Source organism: Haematobia irritans, chromosome 4 (genome assembly GCF_050003625.1).
Source record: "Haematobia irritans isolate KBUSLIRL chromosome 4, ASM5000362v1, whole genome shotgun sequence".
NCBI classification, from domain to species: Eukaryota; Metazoa; Arthropoda; class Insecta; order Diptera; family Muscidae; genus Haematobia; species Haematobia irritans.
In genome coordinates this window covers 182,821,254-182,828,800 of record NC_134400.1, presented here as the reverse complement: position 1 = coordinate 182,828,800, position 7,547 = coordinate 182,821,254, and the positions used below count along the sequence as shown (strand labels likewise).

Sequence of the window (7,547 nt, the reverse complement as noted above, 5' to 3'; positions counted from 1 at the left end):
AGAAATATATTTTAGTTCATTCGTACTAAGAAGTATGCAATCCAATCAAAACTTAAGGAAATTTTCCTATATTTCTATTGTCTACCTGTAATCGATACCTGTCATCGCAATCGATGTGTTTGCGCGTGGGTGTAATCGATATGTTTGCGCGTGGGTTGTTTTTTTAGTTCGAATCGCGTTGTTGTGGTATACGGAAAGATTGTTAAAAAATAATATTGTAAAATAATATAATAAATAACAAATAAAATATATAAAATATTTATTATTTTAAATTAGTGAGAAAAATTTCGTTTTTTGAAAATAAATCTATCAATGTTCGTGATGGTATATAAAGAAAGAAAACACCAGCAGAATAACAACCCTTTCATTTGTCTTCATTTTGGAATCTTCAATTATCAGGTAATATTCAGTGACGCTAACCTTTTGTAACAAAAATGGTTTATGATTTTTTATATTTGTAGGTATTGAAATTGTAAAAGGAGGACAAAATCGTTAGGCAGCAACTTATTAAAAGTGAAAAGTACAAGAAGAAGAAAAAGTGTGTTTTACAGTTGATAATATCACATGGAAATTGGAAACAGCGGAATAATAAACTAATATTTCAAGGAGATTCGATGCTGTTGATTCTTAATAAATATATTCAATGTATTAATAAAACATGTCTTTTATTGAAGATAAAATTGCTCATATAAATAAATAAAATTGTATTTAAAAACGAAGGTAAGCAGTTCTAATTATGAAGTAAAAGTTTTACCACAAATGTGTAAGATTTGTCCAAATGAATGAAAAAATTTCAATAAAATCATTCCATATATGAATTCAAATCAGTTAAATTTTTTCATTCTGTAGTATAGTGGTACATAAATATAGGAAAATGTTAACTAATATATGGAATGCATTATACCTAATTTCTACGAAAATCACATCGTTCAAACAAATAAAAATGTCTTTGGCGCTATACGAAGTTCAACTTTCTTCACAATGAGTTCATTTTAACTTAAAGAAGGGGTCACTTTTTTCTGGGTGTGGGTTGTGGTATCTTAAATCGTTTTCTAAATTGTGAGTTAGTCCATACGTGGTATACATTAGACAAAAAAAAGTATGTGTAGGTAAGTCTACAAATAATTACGAATCGATACGGACTTTGCACGGTACGTAGGGAGCCAGAATTGAAATATGGGGGTCGCTTATATGGGGGCTATATACAATTATTGATATGGACCAAATTTTGTGTGATTGGTTCGATTTATCTGAGGGCTATATATAGCTATAGACCGATATGGACCTAGTTAGGCATGGTTGCTAACGGCCATATACTAGCACAATGTACCAAATTTCAACTGACTCGGATGAAATTTGCTCCTCCAAGAGGCTCCAAAACCAAAACTCGGGATCGGTTTATATGGGGGCTATATATGATTATAGACTGATATGGACCACTTTTGGCATGGTTGTTAAATATCATATACTACCACCACGTACAAAATTTCAACCAGATTGGATGAATTTTGCTTCTCCAAAAGGCACCGGAGGTCAAATCTGGGGATCGGTTTATATGGGTGCTATATATAATTATGGACTGATATGAACCAGTTCCTGCATGGTTGTTGGATACCATATACTAACATCACATACCAAATCTCAACCGAATCGGATGAATTTTGCTCTTCCAAGGGGCTCCGGAGGTCAAATCTGGAGATCGGTTTATATGGGGGCTATATATAATTATGGACCGATTTCGACCAATTTTTGCATGGGAGTTTGAGGCCATATATGAACGCAACGTACCAAATTTCAACTGAATCAGATGAATTTTGGTCTTCCAAGAGGCTCCGGAGGTCAAATCTGGTGATCGGTTTATATGGGGGCTATATATAATTATGGACCGATGTGGACCAATTTTTGCATGGTTGTTAGAGACCATATACTATCACCATGTGACAAATTTCAACCGGATCGGATGAAATTTGCTTCTCGTAGAGGCCTCGCAAGCCAAATTTGGGGGTCCGTTTATATGGAAGCTGTACGTATAAGTGGACCGATATGGCCCATTTGCAATACCATCCGACCTACATCAATAGCAACTACTTGTGCCAAGTTTCAAGTCGATAGCTTGTTTCGTTCGGAAGTTAGCGTGATTTCAACAGACGGACGGACGGACGGACATGCTCGTATCGACTCAGAATTTCACCACGACCCAGAATTTATATACTTTATGGGGTCTTAGAGCAATATTTCGATGTGTTACAAACGGAATGACAAAGTTAATATACCCCCCATCCTATGGTGGTGGGTATAAAAACAAACAAATAAAGTTAATTTTGTGTTTTCTTTTCTCAAGTGGCGTCCTTTTTTCGACCCCATAAAGTATATATATTCTGGGTCGTGGTGAAATTCTGAGTCGATCTGAGCATGTCCGTCCGTCCATCCGTCTGTTTAAATCACGCTAACTTCCGAACGAAACAAGCTATCGACTTGAAATTTGGCACAAGTAGTTGTTATTGATGTAGGTCGAATGGTATTGCAAATGGGCCATATCGGTCCACTTTTACGTATAGCCCCCATATAAACGGACCCCCAAATTTGGCTTGCGAGGCCTTTAAGAGAAGCAAATTTCATCCGATCCGGCTGAAATTTGGTACATGGTGTTAGTATATGGTCTCTAACAACCACGCAAAAATTGGTTCACATCGGTCCATAATTATATATAGCCCCCATATAAACCGATCCCGCGATTTGGCTTGCGAGGCCTCTACGAGAAGCAAATTTCATCCGATCTGGCTGAAATTTGGTACATGGTGTTAGTATATGGTCTCTAACAACCATGCAAAAATTGGTCCACATTGGTCCATAATTATATATAGCCCCCATATAAACCGATCCCCCGATTTGGCTTGCGAGGCCTCTAAGAGAAGCAAATTTCATCCGATCCGGCTGAAATTTGGTACATGGTGTTAGTATTTGGTCTCTAACAACCATGCAAAAATTGGTCCACATCGGTCCATAATTATATATAGCCCCCATATAAACCGATCACCAGATTTGACCTCCGGAGCCTCTTGGAAGACCAAAATTCATCTGATTCAGTTGAAATTTGGTACGTGGTGTTCACATATGGCCTCAAACTCCCATGCAAAAATTGGTCGAAATCGGTCCATAATTATATATAGCCCCCATATAAACCGATCCCCAGATTTGACCTCCGGAGCCCCTTGGAAGAGCAAAATTCATCCGATTCGGTTGAGATTTGGTATGTGATGTTAGTATATGGTATCCAACAACCATGCAGGAACTGGTTCATATCAGTCCATAATTATATATAGCACCCATATAAACCGATCCCCAGATTTGACCTCCGGTGCCTTTTGGAGAAGCAAAATTCATCCAATCTGGTTGAAATTTTGTACGTGGTGGTAGTATATGATATTTAACAACCATGCCAAAAGTGGTCCATATCAGTCCATAATCATATATAGCCCCCATATAAACCGATCCCGAGTTTTGGTTTTGGAGCCTCTTGGAGGAGCAAATTTCATCCGAGTCAGTTGAAATTTGGTACATTGTGCTAGTATATGGCCGTTAGCAACCATGCCTAACTAGGTCCATATCGGTCTATAGCTATATATAGCCCTCAGATAAATCGAACCAATCACACAAAAATTGGTCCATATCAATAATTGTATATAGCCCCCATATTTCAATTCTGGCTCCCTACGTACCGTGCAAAGTCCATATCGATTCGTAATTATTTGTAGACTTACCTACACATACTTTTTTTTTGTCTAATGTATACCACGTATGGACTAACTCACAATTTAGAAAACGATTTAAGATACCACAACCCAAGTAATTCGATTGTGGATGACAGTCTTTCGTAGTAGTTTCTACGAAATCCATGGTGGAGGGTACATAAGATTCGGCCTGGCCGAACTTACGGCCGTTTATACTTGTTTGAATATTAGGTTAGGTTATCTTAGTGAGAACCCATTATTTCAAGCTCACTTAGACAACTCAGTCCACTGTGATACCACACATGATGAACTTTTCTCTTATCTATGAATGCTGTCCGATTCTATACGTACAACAAGGAACTTCCTTCTTATAGCAGAGTCCGAACGGCGTTTCACAATAAGTGCTCATAATCCTTTCTGTGCACAGCGGGCATGGTAACCATTGTACGACGGTGGTTCCCTTTTTAAATATGAGAATCACTTTCCTGGAATCCTAATATTTCGCTTATGTTACTATTACCCAACAAACCTATGGCCCAATTTAATATGATTCACATATAAAGGGCTTTGCTGAAATTCATCTATACCAGAAGCCAGTTTCTAAAATGTTGTAGGATATTTACAAGAGATCAACATCCATTGAAAAGGAGCAACACATTAAGGAAGTACCATACAATTCATGCACCATACCATACACATTTATCCAAGCCAACAGATCAATCCGAAACAGACAAAAAAAAACTCATTGATCGTGGGTCACGACTATTTTTTCTACTGCTGTGAAGCAAAGTTCCACAAACGAATCGAATCGAATCCATCCATCCAACTAGAGACACTGTCAAATTTAGTTTGCCATTTTCAGCATTTCCATTTAGTTTTTGATGTTATGGTCTGTAGCCGTTCGTATTCCTTGTATATAAAAATGAGATGTAAACCCCATTGACGTCCATGAGGAGGCCACGATCATTGACTTTCAGTGTTTTGTGTGGCTTTACCCACGCCACAGTAACGCCATTGTGACACAGGCGACCTCTGTCTCTCCCATCCCATGTGGGGGTGGGTGTGCATAAGAAGGCCAATAAAGGGAGACGGAATTTTGTTTGAGTTTGCCATTGGGGAAGACCATTGGGATCAAACAACGACCCTAGTTCGGCTATTTATTTTGGTTGAATTTTAATGTCATTTAATTTTATTGCAGCTGCAAATAACAGTCGCTAAGCCCATGATTGGTATCCATCGAGAGGTTGTAATGGCCATACCAAGTCACCGCAAAATTATCCACTCAACTTTGAACAATTGAATTGAACTTTTGCATTGTAATCAAACAATTTTGTGCTCCATTGCTCCTTTCTTTTCCATTTTTCAGTCTTTCGATGTCAATGGGTCGTTTTCATCTTGCTCAAGAAATCGATCACTTTTGTGACATTTGCTGTAACCATCACCACGACTAGCAGTTTGAAAATCCTAAGGTTTCCCAATACTGTAATGGGAAACCCAAAACAAGAAATGTCAGCCATAAATCCATCCATAAAAAAAAACGTTTATCCAACCCACCAGTTAGTTCACTTCCTATCAGGCTGGAAGATCAGCATCACTCGACGTGAACACATTGTCATTTCATTGATCCAACCATCCATCTACAGTTGGACCTTTCCGCAAACTCTAAGCACAGTTTATGGCTCTTATAGAAAATATTTTGTGTGACTTGTCATCAATGTCATAGCGTACAAGAAATAACCTCCAAACCATAGCAGATTTCTTGGATTGGCAAAGGAGCATAAGTATTGGACTTTGAGGTCATTTTTGGATGGCATTGTTTCAGTCGCTGCGGCATAACGTGTGATGATCAAAAAAGCTCCAATAATTGCTTATTGACCGTTGTAAAATGAACATCCGTGTATACTCGTGTTTGGGGCCAAGATCAATAACAATGATAGAACTATGTATTTACAGTTATTTGTTTGACACTTAATACATTAGGGTGGGTCATACAAATTTGTATATATAGTATTTGGAGTGATAAATAAATCAGTATAAGCTGCCAAAGATAGAACTTTCGTATATATATTACGCTGACTGAGTATACACGTTCTAAGATGAATTGTTTCGAAAGTCGTACATTTGGGTACTAAAAGGTAAACGGATACCAACACACTTTGCAGGGGACAGAAGCGGTGCTGAGGATGGTATAATTCTGTCGAAGAAGACAGAATTATGCCTGTTCACTAGAAGGCCAAAAATTGTCCAATATATCGAATCGAGTTTTTTTTGAATAAGGCGATATTAGTGTCCGATAGGGAGCCACCGTGGTGCAATGGTTAGCATGCCCGCCTTGCAAACACAAGGTCGTGGGTTCAATTCCTGCTTCGACCGAACACCAAAAAGTTTTTCAGCGGTGGATTATCCCACCTCAGTAATGCTGGTGATGATGAAAGTGATTCTCATATTTAAAAAGGGAACCACCGTCGTACAATGGTTACCATGCCCGCTGTGCATAGAAAGGATTATGATTTTTCAGCAGTGCATTATAAGTAGTGAAAACACTTATTGTGAAACGCCGTTTGGACTCTGCTATAAGAAGGAAGTTCCTTGTCATTATGCTGTATGTATAGAATCGGACAGTATAGAATCACCAATGTGGTATCACAATGGACTGAATAGTCTAAGTGAGCCTAATACATCGGGCTGCCACCTAACCGATCCGATCCGGCTGAAATTTGGTACATGGTGTTAGTATATGGTCTCTAACAACCATGCAAAAATTGGTCCACATCGGTCCATAATTATATATAGCCCCCATATAAACCGATCCCCCGATTTGGCTTGCGGAGCCTCGAAGAGAAGCAAATTTCATCCGATCCGGCTGAAATTTGGTACATGGTATTGGTATATGTTCTCTAATGACCATGCAAAAATTGGTCCACATCGGTCCATAATTATATATAGCCCCCATATAAACCGATCCCCCGATTTGGCTTGCGGAGCCTGTAAGAAACGAAAATTTCATCCAATCTGGCTGAAATTTGGTACATGGTGTTGGTATATGTTCTCTAATGACCATGCAAAAATTGGTTCATATCGGTCCATAATTATATATAGCCCCCATATTAATCGATTCCCAGATTTGTCCTCCGGAGCCTCTTGGAGGGCAAAATTCATCCGATCCTGTTGAAATTTGGAACATGGTGTTGGAATGTGGCCTCTAACAAACACGGAAGAATTGCTCCATATCGGTCCATAATTATATATAGCCCCCATATAAACCGTTCCCCAGATTTTATCTCCGGAGCCTCTTGGAGGAGCAAAATTCATCCGATACGGTTGAAATTTGCAGCGTGGTGTTAGTATAAGGCCGCTAATATCCATGCCAAAATTGGTCCATATCGGTCTATAGTTATATATAGCCGATCCCCAATCACACAAAAATTGGTCCATATCGGTTCATATTCATGGTTGCCACTGGAGCCAAAAATAATCTACCAAAATTTTATTTTTATGGAAAACATTGTCAAAATGTTATTTCTATAGAAAATTTTGTCAAAATTTTATTTCTATAGAAAATTTGTCAAAATTTTATTTCTATAGAAAATTTTGTAAAAATTTTATTTCTATAGAAAATTTTGTCAAAATTTTATTTCTATAGAATATGTTGTCAAAATTTTATATCTATAGAAAATTTTTTCCAAATTTTATTTCTATAGAAATTTTTTTCCAAATTTTATTTCTATAGAAAATTTTGTCAAAATTTTATTTTGTCAAAATTTTATTTCTATAGAAACTTTAAACTTACTTATATACGTATTTAATCGGCCTTTT

The 7,547-nt window shown here is 37.6% G+C and overlaps 1 long non-coding RNA gene across 1 annotated transcript; it reads left to right on the top strand.

Moving 5' to 3' along the window:
• Positions 1-204: 204 nt before the first annotated feature.
• On the top strand, positions 205-719 carry LOC142233217 (uncharacterized). The gene is made up of 2 exons (XR_012721358.1): positions 205-399; positions 462-719. It is a non-coding gene; the product is annotated as an uncharacterized LOC142233217 (long non-coding RNA).
• The last annotated feature ends 6,828 nt before the right edge of the window (positions 720-7,547 follow it).